This window comes from Podarcis vaucheri, assembly GCF_965113315.1.
Source record: "Podarcis vaucheri genome assembly, chromosome: 11".
Taxonomy (NCBI): domain Eukaryota; kingdom Metazoa; phylum Chordata; class Lepidosauria; order Squamata; family Lacertidae; genus Podarcis; species Podarcis vaucheri.
The window spans coordinates 25,363,671-25,381,510 of NC_138749.1; the positions used below are offsets into that span (position 1 = coordinate 25,363,671).

A 17,840-nucleotide genomic window follows, 5' to 3' on the forward strand; every position below is an offset into this window, starting at 1 on the left:
AATAAACATGTACATTTTAGAATAACTTAGTATTTGCTGCAAAACAAACTGCATGGGAACTTTTCTCTGCCAACAGGGTGCCCACCTACTTGGCATGAGACTGCTAGCTCTAAGTGACATATGTACACTTTGCACTGGGTATTAATTTTTTGGTTTTAAAACAATTTAAGTTTAACAAGACAGCAAAGTTCAAAAGGTCAATTTCCAAAATCCCATGGTCCTTTCTCCTGAATATCAATGGAAAGGATTTATCTGGGCTTTTCTAGAAGTGACTGTAACCATGGCAAATTGCATAATTTTCGTAACGAAGGTTACCGTGTGTTAATTAATTAATTCACGGTTAATGTTAAACCTGCAGACAGACACAAGAGATAGTTCTATATCAAACATGGTCATAGCTTCAAAATTTAAAAATAAAAAGAGAACCATTAAATTCTAAAACAGGTCTTGGCAGAAGCTGGGAAACAGGCTTACTTGAATTTTTAAGAAAAAAATATAGTTGAGTAGACTAGTACATTAGACTGAGGACACTACAATTAAATCAGTAATCAAACAATGCAAAACTGTATTTGCAAGGTATGGTACCACCAAAGAGACTGTGAGCGACAAAATCCTTCAATTCCCCCCCCCCCCCCGCACTGCATCAAGTTCATAATTTCCTCAGTGAAGTGGCATGGCAGAAAAAGCAATCCAAAACACAGAATCATAGAAAAGAAATCTGACAGAGAGGAAATCTGAACTGGCCAACACAGACCCAAATCTGACTCCACTAGATACCAGTCCACCTGCAGGACTTTTAATAGGGAACACTTTTCTATCTCAGCACTATTATTACAACTAGAACTGATAACGGGAAATATTATAGCATTTCAGCTCCCAAGTTTATCAATATGTTATCAATGAGCACAGCCACACTGATCAGCCTCATCCCTGATCCTGCATGTGCAAATATAGCACTGTAGCCTAGAAGCCCTCATGCATATAGTTATTTGTGCAAAGGCTTCCATAAAAACCTGTGGGAAAACAGTATCCATGTTGTACATTTCTAGCATTCAAAGCACTGCAACACACATTGGCCTGGCCTGCAGGTAACACAAAACCAAACGATGGCTTGGTGTGCCTGCTAAGCTCCTCTCACACCTGTAACGTCACTTCTCAAAGTGAGGGAAACATCAGGAGGCCCTGAGCTGGACCTCAGTGTCTGGGCTGAACGATGCAGTGACACGCCTTCAGGTATACAAGGCCAAAGCCACTTAGGGCTTTGGGAGATAACCCATGAGCCCAGGTTCTGATGCAATATTGAGCCAAATCATGGCTCATCTCCTGGCAGCACTGCAACAGAATTGAGTGAAAGGAGCAAATCAGCCACAATTTTCTCGGTGTGCACCAGCCTACTTGTTCTTTCACACTAAGCCATGGGTTTGACTTAGTGTTATGTGTGAAGGAGGCAATTACAGTGGTACCTTGGGTTACAGACGCTTCAGGTTACAGACTCCACTAACCCAAAAATAGTACCTCGGGTTAAGAACTTTGCTTCAGGATGAGAACAGAAACTGTGTGGCGGTGGCATGGTGGCAGTGGGAGGCCCCATTAGCTAAAGTGGTGCTTCAGGTTAAGAACAGTTTCAGGTTAAGAACGGGGCTTCTTTTACCTTTAATAAGTCTGAGCTGTGGTGTGTTGGAAATTAATCACTGCAAGCTGCTTACATTGTGGTATTGTTTATCACATTTTTATCCCTGCCCTTCTTCCAAGGAGATTGGAAACAACAACAAAGGTTTCCCTCTACCACCTCCCCGCCATTTTATCCTCACAATTACCCTGTGAGGCTGAGAGATTATGATACCTCAGAGTCATGCAATGAGCTTTGTGGCTAAGTGAGGATTGAAACCCAGACTGTTGTCGCCACGCTAACACCACCACCACAATGGCTGTCTTCATCATAGCATGGGATACCTAATTGCAGCCAATGTGAAAGTTTCAAAACAAGAGCCTTGTGTTTCTCCAAGACGGCTTTGGATAGATCCAGAAATAGCTTTAATAGCACTATATCATGAAATATGACAAAACATTTTCTTTATACAATAAATTGTTTATATCAAAGCAGGGAAAATACAGCCAGCTATTTTTCTGGCAGAGAAGAGACTGTCCTGAGAAAGTATACTCCCCAAAGCAGAAAGAGATAAACAAAAAAGCAGATACATTTGTGATTAATCTGTGTATGTGTGTGTGTGTGTGTGTGTGTGTGTGTTTCAAAGAAAGCGTTAAGCTGCAAAGAGATGAAAGAGGATTCAAGAGAAAGAGATCGCTGAGCTCATTTGAAGCAAATGACGCTGAATTTTCTCCAGATAAAAAGCAGGCCTAAGTGGAAACTCTTAAGGCAGATATACATACCTCAAGCCTTTATTTCAAACCAAGTGTTGGTTTACAGGATAGTATTTCATAGGATTTTGCTTTACCCGCACTATAGAGTTTGTAATACATTTATAAACAGCCCTCCAGCTTAATAAAACTTCCAGATCAGATATCAAATACAGAAACTTTCCGTCCCTTTTTCCTTTTGTGTTGGGCCTTTCAGATGGCAAGGCTGATGCCAGGAACTATCTGGTCATCTATAAACCACCCTAGAAATTTTTTTCAGCCAAAGGGTAGAATTAAAAAACCAGCTTCGGTGGCACATGCTAGAAGGCTGGAGGCCTACACAAATAAAAAGTTATTTACCTTGAATAAAAAACGTGCACCAAATTTGGCACTTGGGGGAGTATCACACAGGCGGGATACCATAGCTGAAAAATGGCAGGGTCATGTGACAATTGCAGAGCTGTTATGCCTGCAAACCTAAGACATTGCATACGCTGCATTCTATTAAGATGGACCATCATCAGAGCCCGTCACCACAGGTGGAAAGCCTGGAACAGCAGAGCAAGCAACAGGGCAAAAAGTTAGCTTTGACCAAAGCGTTGAGTACAATCCTCAAACCCACCAAGAGGCACGTAATAAGCAATGCAGGCACCCATATGCCTTTCACTCCTCCAGTTCATCCAGAGCAGGCTTCCTCCATCTCGGCCCTCCAGATGTTTTTTGGCCTACAACTCCCATGATCCCTAGCTAGCAGGACCACTGGTCAGAGATGATGGGAATTGTAGTCTCAAAACATCTGGAGGGCTGAGGTTGAGGAAGCCAGATCCAGAGCAATGCCTAGAAACCCCATTTGAGACCAAGTCCAAGAAGCAAACTTCCAATGACTGCATACCCCCCAAAAGTATAATTTATTCCTATACCTGTTTAAACAAGCACTGGCAAAGAAAAGGGGTGCAGTAGGTGAAGCCTTCCCCGGCTGTCATCCCTGAGGGGGGTGACATTGCCATGCCACCCCCTGGGATGCTTACTGTGGGCGGCGCTCCCCTAGCAGTCTCGCCAAGCCCCCACCGGTGCACAGCATGTGCGCCACTCCGGGTGCCGGAGCAGCTAGTTTATGGTTACCAGACGTCCCCATTTCCTGGGGAGAGTCCCTGGATTTAAAAATCTGTCCCCGGAGAAAATCCATCCCCAGGATGTCTGTGGATTTCATTTGACGTCCCTGGATTTTTATTTTAAATGTTGCAGATTTATTAGTAGGGAATGAATGTTGCGTGATTGGTTCAACGGCACAAGACACATCATATGGGGACTTCCAGCGAGGCAAAATGGCGGGCGCCACAGCAGCAGGCAACTCCTGAAGCCAGCCAGAGCCAACTACACTACCAGGCTGGCTCTGGGCTGCTGAGACTGCCACTGCTATTGCTGAAAGGGAACCAGGGATGCCCAGCATGCCAACTGGGGTAACCTTTGACCCCCCGCCCCATGACCCAAATCGAGCCGGGAGCGAGAGCGCCTGGCCACCCAGTCGACTGCCCAGCGGTACTCTGGGGCCAGGAGAACCCTGGAGCCAACGCAGGGAGAAGGAGAAGGAAGGAGAGAAAAGAGGGGAGCCCTGACCTTGCCGCTGCCGCCTATGAGGGGAGGTAGAAGAGCACCGGGAGGACAAGGACATGTGGCCGAGCCCAGGCCCGACCTGAGCCTACTCCATGGCAGCTAGCACTCCAAGAGAGCAGGCTGGGGCCCAGAGGAAGGCCATGCAACAGAGGAGACCACAGAAGAGAAGATGTGACTTCTTTTTTTAAAAAAAAAACAACTTTTAAAAAATAACTTGTTCTCTCTCTCTTCTTCTTCTTTTTTTTTTAAGTGTCCCTGGATTCTTTGAAAAAAAATCTGGTAACCTTAAGCTAACTCCACCTCTGTGAACAAGAATTGTTTCTGTGGCAGGCTAGCAATAACTGCTTGGGGAAGAGGTTGCAAAATGGTTCAACAGGTTGAATAGGAAGCACTGTAGCAATGAAAGATAGATTTCAGTGTCTGTGTGACCAGAAACATTCCCTGCAAAAACTTTCCAAAACAGTCTCTGTCCGAGTATCTATTTTCTAACCAGTAAAGTGTCACACTCACATTGCCAATGTTTATAAGTGCTGCGAACATGACCCTAAACATGCTAATGATGGAAAAAGCATTAGATTTTCTACTTTGCCTTGAAGAGAGACACTAGAGATGCTTTTTAAAAAGAACCTCATTTATCCAAGCCCAATTATCTAGTCTAGTATCCCAAAAGGCCTCTGCAGTTGGCAGTCCAGATGTGGATACACAGTACATAGCCAAACCCATAGCTATGTATGCAACAAAGTTCAAATCACGAAAGGGATACCATGAATGAACCAAAGCGTGGTTTTGCATTCCTCCCTTCTTTGAACATTTGGAAGCTCCAACAGAGCTTTATGGGGCCAGTTTTTTCTTCTAAAGCAGCATTATTCTACTTTAATCAGCCATGGCTTCCCCCCCCCCAAAAAAAAAATCTGGGGCAGTTTAGTTTCTTAAGGGCCCTGAAAGTTGTCAGGAGGTGCCTGACAATTCTCAGAGCTACAATTCTCAGAGTGGTTTAACAACCAATCCCTCTTTCCTAAGAAACTCTGGGAAACAAAGGTATATTCATTGCTTTATCTGGTTCTATTTGCAGGTGTCTGATCAGGATAGCAACTGAGGAACTTGAAGGCACTGTATTGTGGTGGCTCTGCTCCTACCTATGAGGTCATTACTAGAAAACAGCACTAGGTGAATATTGCTCAAACATGTGGTTTTTGAGTTGTGGGGCCCCCACAAGCACCCGTTCTGCCTCCTGTGCTATTCAACATCTATGTGAAACTGCTGGGAGCTGTCGTCCAGGGATCTGGAGCATGGTGTTGTCCAGCACTGCCCAAGACTTTTTGGGGGAAGCCAGGTTGTCAATATACTGATGACACACAGCTCTATCTCTCCATTCCATCTGACTCAGGAGAGACTGTGCAGGTGTTGGGCCAATGTCTGGAAGCAGTGAAGGATTGGATATAGCCAATAAGGCTGAACCTTGATATGATGGAGGTGCCCTGGCTGGAGGGAATTAAGTGAACAACCTGTTCTGGGCGGGGCGCCACTGCCAGGAGCTGACAGGTGAGAGGACTTTCTCAGGGATGGTTCCCTGTTTGTGGAATGTCCTCCCTGGTGGGATAGGCCTGTTTCCCTCACTAATTTTTAGGAAGAAACATTCCTGTTCACCTAGGTATTTAGGTGGCTGAAAGAGACTGTTCCCGGCTATCTTAAATTTATTAACTGTGATGCAATTATTTGACATGCTTTTAGGTGTTCTTAATGCCTTTAAATGTTTTCGGATTTTTAAAAATTCTTTAAAAATGGTCTAAACATGTTTTGAATAGCATTTTCCACCTGTTTGCTATGCTGGGCTCCTTTGGGAGAAAGAGCGGGACAGAAATTCAATAAATAGATAAATTTCCTAGAAAGGGTAAAATGCAAAAGGCACCATGCTATGATCCAATGATCTAGATAAGCCCTAAAAGCATCAGTCATGGTGCAGGCTTGGCTGATTCACAGCCCATGTTGATAGCATCTATCTGCAAAGCTCGTTTCACTGCCATTGCAAACTCTCTAATGACAGAGTTACAGGCGTAGCTTCATAAACGGCTGCATTAGCTATCTTGAAGGCATGCAGAATAGTTTGTATATATTGTAACCCATCTAATAAAAACTGGGTCACGTCTGCCGCGCTCTCCCTCCCCTCTTGATACATTCATGCTGAAAACTGCCCCATGCATCTGTCTCTTGGAAGTGGAGGACTAAATGTAACATTTTGGACAACAAAAAATGTGCAAAGGAAATACAAAGCAATGCAAGCAACGCATCATACCAGGAAACGAAGTTCGTCCGAAGGGTCAAAAACATTTAGCACAAATCTTACTCAATTACGGACTCTTGAAATGCAAAGAGAGAACTAAAACTTCTTCAACCATTTACAGTCATCAAAGCAGAAGGACTGAAGTAGATATATCTGCTAACCTGGGAACACAGGAATTCAAGTTGCAGACTACATTTTCTGTTCCACCAATGTACTGGGGGAGGTGTTTGTGGAAAGGGAGAGAATCACTAATCAAGAAACTGCCCGGACTCTAATCTATGCTAAAAGAAAGTTCCACAGTTGCAACACAAACAGACACTTTCCCTGTTTTAAAAATTCCTAGAAAGCATTATGAATATTGGTTTCTCTTAGACAGTAATGGTTGTGAGAACATGACACACTAGTGGTTTCCATACAAAATTCCGTAAAATAATAACTGCAATAATAGCATGGCCCAACTATATTTGCCACAAGTAGAGATGGAGGACAAAATTGATTTTGTTTGCATTTTAATGAAAAACTACCAGGTTTGCACTTCTCGAATGAACATGTGAACCAAGAAACAGCCTCCAAATACACCTTAGAGAACTGAAATTGCCCAGTTTGTCCATGCCTAGCCAACAACAACAAAAAACAACAACCCCAGACCACTTTCTGTTCTACTGTTTGGAAGGGAAGCCAAATGCCTGTGCATCATCTTAAAATCTCTGCAGCACATGGCAATATTCAAAAGCCAATACAGGAATCCATGGGATACTTTCATTAAAGTGCAAGGCACTCTTAAGCATGGTTTATAAAGAAGTGAGCCCCATTGTATTCTGTTAGACTTACTACCTTGTAAACATGATTGCGACTTCAGACATATACTGAAAATCCCAAGCAGCAGTTTCCATAGTTTTTTAATTGTTATTTTAAGTTCCTCCTAATTTATTACTTAAAATCAGGCTGATCACTATACTAGGTATCATACAGAAGTTAAGAGGCATGGCCTCACTTGCGGGTTTACAATGAAATAATTGGTTCTACAGTGGTACCTCGGGTTAATAATTTAATTCCTTCAGGAGGTCCGTTCATAACCTGAAACTGTTCTTAACCTGAGGTACCACTTTAGCTAATGGGGCCTCCTGCTGCCGCCACGCGATTTCTGTTCTCATCCTGAAGCAAAATTCTTCACCCAAAGTACTATTTCTGGGTTAGCAGAGTCTGTAACCTGAAGCATCTGTAACCCGAGGTACCATTGTATCTAAAAGCCTTGCAGTCTGCTCCTCAGAAGTAAGTTCAATGGAACTTAGCCACAAGGAGGAGCGCATAAAATTGCAGCTCAAATTCTGAAGTGCTCGTGGCATTTAGTTTTCTATAAAAAGGGGCGAGCACAAAGTAGCGTTTCAATAAAAAAAAGTTGCTTAAGGCTTCGCCATGAGCTGGTAAAGACTATATATTTAAAAGAAGAAACTTGGGAGGGGGGGTGTTTATTGTGGCTTTCTAAAAATCATTCGGTGTCTGGAGCCCTCTCCACAGTAATCTCATTGAGCGCTCATAAAGAAAAAGGAAATACAGTTCCTTCCTAACACATACTTTATGTGTCTTCGATCCAAAGCAGCATCTGCATAGAAAAGTCACAAATACTGCAATCTCATCCCTTTCTAATAAGTGAAAGAGAGCACAGACATAGAATCAAACACGGCATCATTTCCAAAATAAATACAGCAGTGGATTGCAGTTCAACTGCACACAGTAGACAGACTTAACTCTCTAGGGACTGAGAAGCGCAAAGTTAATTCAGAGGCAACGCAGTCCCTCAGCCACTAAAGTTGTCCCTTATGCTAATGTGGTATTGCCCAATTACAGGAGCTCTTGCTTAAAGTGTGCAATTAACACAAGGGTTTAAGAAATCAGAGTTACTCACAGAGTCGCCCTGGAGATGCAACAGCCAGCTTTTCTTACGACAGGAAATTCCAGTGCAACATCATGTACGATGCAGAACCGACAGGCATGGAGTCAGGAACAGACGGGCCCCTGGGATTACGGCAGTCCCAAGACGCGTGCTAGTGCATGCCGAACTATAATTTATGAAACAGAGCTCGTTTAATCAGCCAATCGGTTGGCTTCTCCCTAACAAGTCTAACTGGCTCTGAAGGGCAGAAAGCACTGCAACAGAACAATAAAAAAGAGACGATATCCCACACGCTAAGCTGCTTAGGATGGAATTGCTTTCTGTGACAGGAGTCTTGTGGGGGAGGGAAGCAGTCTCTCCCATTCTCCCTCTCTTTTTAAAACAGAGTAACAGGTGATCTGCTTCCATGTAACAAAACAGCTGGAAATCTGAGCTCTGGATTTAATTTGAATCACATGTGCAAGGAAGGATCATGGCAGTACTCTTCTCTCCTCACTTTCCTCCAGCCCACCACAAATATCCAGCTCTCCCTTTTTGTATGCTGTTACAGAAGAAACAGCCAAAGCATTCATGTTTTGCTGAATTGCCGTACTGCTGGCCATTTTAAAACACGCACACACACACGTGCACACATCACATTCTTTTATCTGCTCTTTTCAGCACCCTTGTTTCCAGGAAGAAGATGGTCAAATCAAAATTCTGTGAAGAGGAGGATGGTTTAATTTTTAATTTGCACAGAAGGCTCTGGCTCAGCCTAGATGATGCCTTCCTACGGCAGATTACCAAATATTAAAAAAGGAGAGATATAGTAGTTATGGGAGGCTTCAACTACCCCAATATCTGTTGGAACTCAAACTGTGCCAAAAATGTAAATCCCAGCAAATTCCTCCAGCGCCTCAGCGACAATTTCATTTCCCAGAAAGTGGAAGAAGCAACAAGAAGGTCATCTATCTTGGACCTGACCCTCACCAAAAGGGGGCAACTGATTGATGAAATAAAGGTAAAAGGTAAGATTAAGGCCAGTCAAGGTTAGGTCCAGTCAAAGGCAACTATGGGGTTGTGGTGCTCATCTCACTTTCAGGTCGAGGGAGCCGGCGTTTGTCCACAAACAGCTGTCTGAGTCATGTGGCCAGCATGACTAAACTGCTTCTGGTGCAACAGAACACCATGACAGAAACCAGAGTGCATAGAAACACTGTTTTCCTTCCCATTGCAGCAGTAGCTATTTATCTACTTGCACTGGCGTGCTTTTGTCACCCCATTGCGGGGAGTCAAACCACCGACCTTCTGATTGACAAGCCCAAGAGGCTCAGTGGTTTAGACCACAGCACCACCCATGCCCCTCAAGTGGAAGTGGAAGTACTGTGAACCATGGGAGGAAGTGACTGTGTGCTCTTGGGTTTCATGATACAAAGGTAAGGAAGAGTAATCTGGACTTTAAGAAGGCTGAAGAACTATTCTTCAAAAAGCTGAAGAACTATTGGGTGAGATCCCATGGTCAGAAATACTCAAAGAGAAGAAAGTGTTCTTAAAGGTTAAATAATGAAGTCCCAAAGGCAGACCATTCCAACAAGTGGGGGGCATCTAAAGAAACTGTTGTGGTTGCATAAGAAACTTACAGATGAACTGAGATTTTAGAAAGCCATGTACAAGAAATGGAAAAGATGGGAAATCACAAAGGAAGCAAAAACATAAGTAGCCAACAGTTGCAGAGAGAAGGTCAGGCAGACCAAAGCTGAGAATGACCAGTAATGTCTGCATATCCCAAGACTGTATCTTTGCAGTGATGACAGGTTCTGGGGTAAATCCATGGCAAGCTCAATTAAATTCAGCCTAGACAAGAACTGAGCATGTAGGAACAAGTGCAATGTGGCCTTGGAGAGTCCAGTTCCTATCCTGACAACACTCATTCTCTTATGTAGGTTCCATTTCCCATGCTGCCTTTCTCTTCTTCTACTCCACCAAATCACCTTTCATTTTAAACACAGAAGAGCAGGATACCCAAGCCAGCCTCCTAAAATAGTGCCTGGTGTGGTAAAGCAAGAATGGAGAACCAGCAGCCTTCCAAATGATGCTGAACAGCAACTCCCATCATCCCTAACCATTGATCATGCTAGCTGGGGCTGATGGAGTCCAACAATATCTGGAGGCCCACAGGTTTTCCCATCCCTGTGGTAAAGCTACTTTATCCACTTCAGATTACAGATGTGGAAACTGCTCAGCTTAACTGCTTCCCATTTTGCTTAAGAAAAAGATACTCCGCCATTCCTACGAAGTTCAAGGTGGTTTAAGAGGACCAATAAAATGACAAATATCTAAAAAGCAATGCAGCAGCAACTAAAGCACCACCATAGACAAGTTCCCCAGATCATGTTTGATGGTTTTAAAAGCTTCTCAGAGGTCCAGGAATCAGTAGGCTTCATCACCCCACTGTCCTCCCAGTGGGAGCCATCTATCAGAGTGACCAACCCAAAGCAGGTTAATGCCAAATCAGAAAGTGAAATTGGACTGATGTGGATACAGATAATCAGTGTCTTCTGGGAGGGTCTGAATTATTATAGAACTCCCTGCACTTATGAAACGTTTTTACTTAGCCTTTCTCCTGACATGTTAGTTTTCTCAGAGGAGGACTGTCTGTGGAGCAGGAGTCAGTCATATGCAGTGCTATTTTTCTAGAAAAAGAGGTGCCAGAAGTCACCATGAATGCCTCCCTTGTTCTCTTATAATGGCAATGGCACCCACCTGAGAGGTGCTGGAAGTTCCAGCTGAAAAAAGCCCTGGTCATGTTTCTCCCAACCTCCAGTTTGTACCAAAACAAAAACAAAAACCCTCAAAGCTCAATATTAGATGTTCAGTCAATACAGATCCAATTTCACCCAAGCCCCACAAATGATCCGCTTGTACAAATGCCATCTATAACTCACTGCCCTGGCACCAAACGAGACAGGAGGGATGGAATATCCCAACATCTACATCAGGGCAATGTTTCAAAAACGTGGCATTCTACTGACATAAAAGGAATGTTAGCATTGGCACAAATAGCTTAGAATCATAACCTTTCAGAGAAGCAACGACGTACAACAGTCTTGCTTGTGGACAAATGTTCCTTGTGAAAGCTGCAGAAAAGCCAGTTGGACCACCTCCCAAGCCACCACTGTTTGATTTTGAAAGCATGCTTACATCTTTGCAAGCACTGGCTTTTAAAATAAACTTATAATGCCCATATCTTCTGGCTGCCCAGTTACCTATAGATTAGCAGTTTTTCATCTTTTGCATTTCCAGAAATCTCTGCCCTTTTGTAGCACACTGTCTGAGCCATCTGGGCTCCCTTGTTAAATTAATTCCTTGTCCTACAGGCACCTTTCATATAGCACACTCTTCTTGCTTCTGTTTGAGTCATGCCTGTAATCTGGATGATTAGAGGATGCACACTTCCATTATAGAGACTAATCTGTTGTGAACATCTGGGTACAGGAGATCCTGATTAACTATAGGGGTTTGAACATCACAGACTCTGTATCTCTCCACATCCCTATAAGTTAAAATTTGCTCAATGCAGGAGGACAGGGGCAGGATGAACAGCCTGAAATATAAGTAGAACAGCACATACTCTGCATGCATAAAGTACCAAGTTCAGTCCTTGACATCTCCAGGTAGAGATGGGATAAACTCCTGTCTGAAACCCTGAAGAGTCATTACTGGTCAGTGTTGGCAAAAACAAAGAAACAAACCACAAGTTGATCCAATGGTCTGATAACTTCCTGTGTGGATCACCAATAAAGATTGTGCTCTATCTTGAAGTGTAGTCATTCTCCAGCAGTACAAACAGCGGAAACATATGCTGTACTCCATTTCAGATTGTAAGAAACTTAATTGGTCTACCAAGCATTGCCAAAGTATAGTGGATGGAAAATGAATTTCCCTAAGTTGCCCACCAGCAACAGGAAGATGCTACTCTATACAATGATCAAGGGGCCACATTACATGGTGAATCTGAATCTCCAGGTTCAGTTTTCATCAGGTACAAAGACATTATGAGAACTTAAACCATCTTTGAAATATGCCAGTTAAATTGTATGAATCATCCCTCTGTCTCATCCTTTCCCATGTCAAACACCCAACTCTTTAGAGGCTGAGAATCTGTATCTTCCAATGTCAACATCATTTCACCTTACTGTTCAACCCTGGGCATGTTTAAATCTACTAAGTGACATGGATCTTATTGGGAGTTACTTCCAAGTAAACATGAAAATAGGTGCAGCCCCAATTTTACACATTTTAGCAGGACCAGCCCAAGACATTTTGCTGCCTGAGGCAAAGGAAGAGATGATTCCCTTGCACAACATTCAACGTGTAGAAACCAAAGGAACTGGCAGTTGAGTCTTACTTAAAAATGCCCTTTGTTAATTTAGGGTGCTTCCAGATGGGGACTTCAAACAGTAGATGGGCCACACAGATTCAATTTTCCTGTGGGTGCAATTGGCACATTAACCTCCACACATTTTTCAGTCTTAATATTAATGGCTATTCCTCCACTTGCCATCCACACAAGTTGACAGAATGTATTCATGATGTGGGAGATTGAACCTCTCTCCCCTTTTTTCCCCATTCTAGGCATGCACAAACTACAAAGGTGTGCATGCACCTTTTTAAAAATAATAATCATCATCATCATCCCCAGGAAGTGTACAAGACAAAATGTTACCAGCATGCTTCACAATAGGCAAAATGGAGGGCTTTGGGGAGGAGGGGGTGATACTGTAGCAAAAATAGATTTATTGCATTTCATTGGATTTTATTTCCTTTCCAATCATCCAAGCAGGAAGCATCTTAAACACTAAATGATAGTACTGAAATAATTATTGGTAAGAGATCCAAGGGGAACCATGAAATTATAGGCCAGTTAGTTTTCCAGGAAAACAGAAGGGAAAATATAGCACGACCCTCCTTTCTTCCAAGCGGGCTGCTCCCAATTGATCTTGGCAACTCAACAACTGCGCCACAGGTGGTGCTGTTCTTCAAGCTAGCCAGCAGGTTCTCCGTGAGAGATGTGGATCTGGCCAGCAAACTGCGGACAGAGGGAACTCCTTGGTAGGACTGCTATGGTAAATTTATCTTTTTAAACATTTAAACACAGAAGGCTTTTAAACAGACTGAGGCTCTGAAATATACTCAGAGTCGCAAAGTGATTTCATGCTCTTTATTCAGCTCATAGTGGTGAGGAGGAATGAATGAAAGTCCCCTCAAAGTATCTGCTTATATACATTATTTACACAATGGGCTGCACATGATTGGTTAATTCTGGAATTCTACTGTAAGCCAATCAGGTTGTGGATTCACTTATATCTGGAGCATGATTGGGTGGTTCCTGCCAACCAATCACACTGCTGCATTGTTCTTGGACCAATCAGACTGCTGCATTCTGAATCCTATTGTTCTAGGACCAATCAGACTGCTGCAATTTGGATCCTATTGTTCTAGGACCAATCAGACTGCTGCAGTTTGGATCCTAGTCAACTCAGTACATAACAGGCTCTTACTCATAAGTAAGAAAGAGATCTTTATTCAGGCAGGTCACAGTACAGATTCAGTAGCAGATGCAGAGCTGAGGAATTACAGTTCAGGGTGAAATTATCACATATGTCCCAGTAAGGCCCCCTGACCTTCCTGCCAAGCCATTAAAGATGAGGCATGGTGTCATCACTCACAAGAGACTCTTGTCCTGGGGGAATGTTGGGATTGCAAACATGCACTATGTCAGGGTGTGTGGGTCTGCTACCATCAGTGAAGGCAGCGCCTGATTCTGATCAAAGCACTGTGATGGGTAAACTACAGTTCCCAGGATTCTTTGGTGAGAGCCGTGATGGGTATAAATGTGATTTAAGCATATGGGATGCGGGTGGTGCTGTGGGTTAAACCACAGAGCCAGGGCTTGCTGATCAAAAGGTTGGTGGTTCGAATCCCCACGACGGGGTGAGCTCCTGTCGCTCAGTCCCTGCTCCTGCCAACCTAGCAGTTGCACATCAAAGTGCAAGTGATAAATAGGTACCACTCTGGCAGGAAGGTAAACGGCGTTTCTGTGCACTGCTCTGGTTCACCAGAAGCGGCTTAGTCATGCTGGCCACATGACCCGGAAGCTGTACACCGGCTCCCTCGGCCAATAAAGCGAGATGAGCTCCGCAACCCCAGAGTCGGCCACGACTGGACCTAATGGTCAGGGGTCCCTTTACCTTTACCTTTAAGCATATGGTGTGGATGTAACCTAATACATGTATAGTCAAACTGTCCCCATTACCTGGGGATTGTTAAATCACTATCAGTTTGCATCCAGGAAAGCTTTTTTGGTGTGTGGTGGGAAGATTTTTGATTTTTTTCCTCAGTGTTGCTGGACTACAACTCCCAGCAGCCTCAGCAAGCATGGCCAGTGGCCCGGGAAGATGGACATCTTAGAGTGGCTGGGGCAACCTAGCCCGATGGACAGGGTATAAATAATAAAGTTGTTGTTAGTTCAGCAATGTCTGGAGAGCCAAAGGTTCCCCACAAAGGCTTTAGGTGTTTTCCAAGAAGCATGGGGCCAGTTAACTGTGAACAGGTCACAATCATCTGGGAGTATGTTTAAAAATGTCTCTAGCATAGAGGCATGAAAGACCCTCATGAGGAACCTCCAATCACATAGTTGAGTGATTTAGAAGTTTAGAGATGTGTCCCTGATAAGGCTGACATACAGTCATACACACACACACACACACTCCCCCCCAAAAAAACCCCACAATAAATTGGATGGCAGAGCACATGTTTTGAAGCAACAGTGCTCAATTGTTGGACTGGGAAAGATCTGGTAAGTTGCTGCCAGCCTGAGTGGACAGTACTAGTCTACATGGGCAAACTCTCTGGCCTAGCATAAGTCAGATTCATACACTGGCTGCTGTGGTGTGCTGCAGACACACATATTGTGGCATGAGCTTTTCTAAACATTTGTAGGGACAAATCAGAAATTTGTCTCAGCTGCATTTTAAACCTTATTAATTCACCACCCTGTGACTTATATGCAGATCAGAATGCAGCTATAAATTGGATTACATACTTCTCTGAAACTGCATCACAAAATTCAATTACAATGAGAAAGCTTATTTTTAGGAGAATTTTCCATACCTTTTTTTAAAAAACAAACAAACACAATAAAATCTAGAGTGGAACAGACCTATGACTGAGCAGATGTGAAACTGAAATAGACAGATCCCTCAGTATCCATCAGATGCTAGCCTTGTATTTCTGCTGAGTTTGCCATACAAGGTCACAAAATATTCAATGGTAATTAATTTTATGTCCATTTGATACAGCAGGAAGCCAAGACATCAGAGGTTTACACAATTAGCTCACAGATCAGCCCAGAATTGGTATGGCACATATTAAAGGTAAAGGTAAAGGTACCCCTGCCCGAACGGGCCAGTCTTGACAGACTCTGGGGTTTGTGCGCCCATCTCACTCAAGAGGCCGGGGGCCAGCGCTGTCCGGAGACACTTCCGGGTCACGTGGCCAGCGTGACAAAGCTGCATCTGGCGAGCCAGCGCAGCATACGGAACGCCGTTTACCTTCCCGCTGGTAAGCGGTACCTATTTATCTACTTGCACCCGGGGGTGCTTTCGAACTGCTAGGTTGGCAGGCGCTGGGACCGAGCAGCGGGAGCGCACCCCGCCGCGGGGATTCGAACTGCCGACCTTTCGATCGGCAAGCCCTAGGCGCTGAGGCTTTAACCCACAGCGCCATCCGCGTCCCCATGGCACATATTAAGCATATACAATCCAGCACCACACCGGAATAATTTGAAGTCCACTAATTTCCCCTATGGGACGTGGGTGGCGCTGTGGGAAAAACCTCAGTGCCTAGGACTTGCCAATTGTATGGTTGGCGGTTCGAATCCCCGCAGCGGGGTGAGCTCCCGTCTTTCGGTCCCAGCTCCTGCCCACCTAACAGTTCGAAAGCACCCCTAAGTGCAAGTAGATAAATAGGTACCGCTTTATAGCGGGAAGGTAAACGGCGTTTCCGTGTGCTGCGCTGGTGCTGGCTCGCCAGAGCAGCTTCGTCACGTTGGCCACGTGACCTGGAAGTGTCTCTGGACAGCGCTGGCCCCCGGCCTCTTAAGTGAGATGGGCGCACAACCCTAGAGTCGGACACGACTGGCCCGTATGGGCAGAGGTACCTTTACCTTTTTAATTTCCCCTATAAGTTCAAGTTTAAATATTGGATATTCTTCAATACATGACATGCCTGGAAATGTTTCAGAAATGTTTCCCCAGTGTCTGTAAGCAAAAATTCTACATTAAAGGACTTGAAGCAGAAATGCACTGCTGTTAAATAGCTGTGAAGAAGGCTTAATAATTTAGCCTGCTGTTTTGCCAGATGCTTGAAGGACATAAAAGATCTTTATGTGATTGCCAGAACTCTTCTCTCCACACACAAAACAGGAGGAAGGAAAGTATGTGAGGAATCAAGACATGTCATGGCTTGAGCAGCCTTCACCAACCTGATACCATCCTGACGTTTTGGACACAAGTTCCCATAATTCCCAGCCACCATGGCCAGGGCAGCAGGTTGATGAAGGCTAGAGTAATGTCAAATGCAGAAGAATCTGAATACTACAACAGAAATGCAATGGTGAGTAGGGATTTGCGCTGCGAGCACAAGGAAGCACCAGAGAGGTTTCCCCCTCCACATGACTAGCAGCCTGGTGCCAAATGCTGGCCGAGGGAGCTCTAATGCTGACGACAGTGAGGATACCAGCTGTGCTTTACAAGATACGATTTGGGGATTGGACCCACGGATATGGGTTGTTCGTCTTCCAAGCAAGCATCCAGATCTGCCTGCTGTCGGTTCCAAAACAGAAACACAAAATGCCAACGGAGCATGAACTTTCTCTGTGTGCTTTTTTAATGCTGCTGAGACCACAAGGACAGACTGATGCTGCAAAGGTCCCAGTCCATGGTGGGTTGGCGGTGCTAGCACATACAAGGGATGGATGTAAACTGAGAGCCAGCTGTTTTTTGCAGCTGAAGAATTACCATATTTTTCCATGTATAACACGCCCTCATGTATAAGACGACCCCTATTTTTTGAGACCGCAACAAAAAAAATGGGGGGGGGGATTGCCCAAAGTTGTTCAGCTTTTTTTGGGGGGTGGAGATTGCCCAGAATTGTTGAGCCTTTGGGGGGGGCACTGCCGCCAATTGCTCTACAGCCTGCCCACCACTGCAAATCGCAGGCATCGCCGCAGCCACCAATCATCTGCACGTTCGCCATCAAAAGTCCACCTGCCCACTCGCCGCAACCACAGCCGATTGCACGCATGCCTCGCCGCTGCCATAAATCGATATCCATTTGCCGCAGCCAATCAGCAGTAGGCCTTGCCGCAGCAACCAATCATACGCCCGATCGCCGTTGCCAATCTCCTGCTGGCTGCTGCTACCCATCTCCCATCCCCCCTCTGCTATCCATGTATAAGACGACCCATAATTTTTGCCTATTATTTCTATGGAAAAAATATCGTCTTATACACGGGAAAATACAGTACCCTTGCACATTGAGGTGGAATCAGAATTGCAACTGTGGTTCTGCACTGCATCTCATCCGGGGTTTTTATCACAAAGGTGACTTCGCAGGGTCCCCGCTACAAGGCAAAAGTTGGACAGCATTACA

The 17,840-nt window shown here is 44.4% G+C and overlaps 1 protein-coding gene across 2 annotated transcripts in view; it reads right to left on the bottom strand.

Annotated features, from left to right (window-relative positions):
* The window catches only part of PDE4D (phosphodiesterase 4D), a 639,723-nt gene that overhangs the window by 618,614 nt on the left and 3,269 nt on the right, over positions 1-17,840 (bottom strand). Inside the window, exon 1 of one of the 2 annotated variants that reach the window (XM_082241909.1) lies at positions 8,160-8,266. The exons of the other annotated variant lie outside the window; for it this stretch is intronic. The gene's annotated coding sequence lies outside the window, so the exon portion shown is untranslated. Of the gene's footprint in view, positions 1-8,159; positions 8,267-17,840 lie in introns of those variants that run through there. 2 annotated transcript variants of the gene reach the window in all.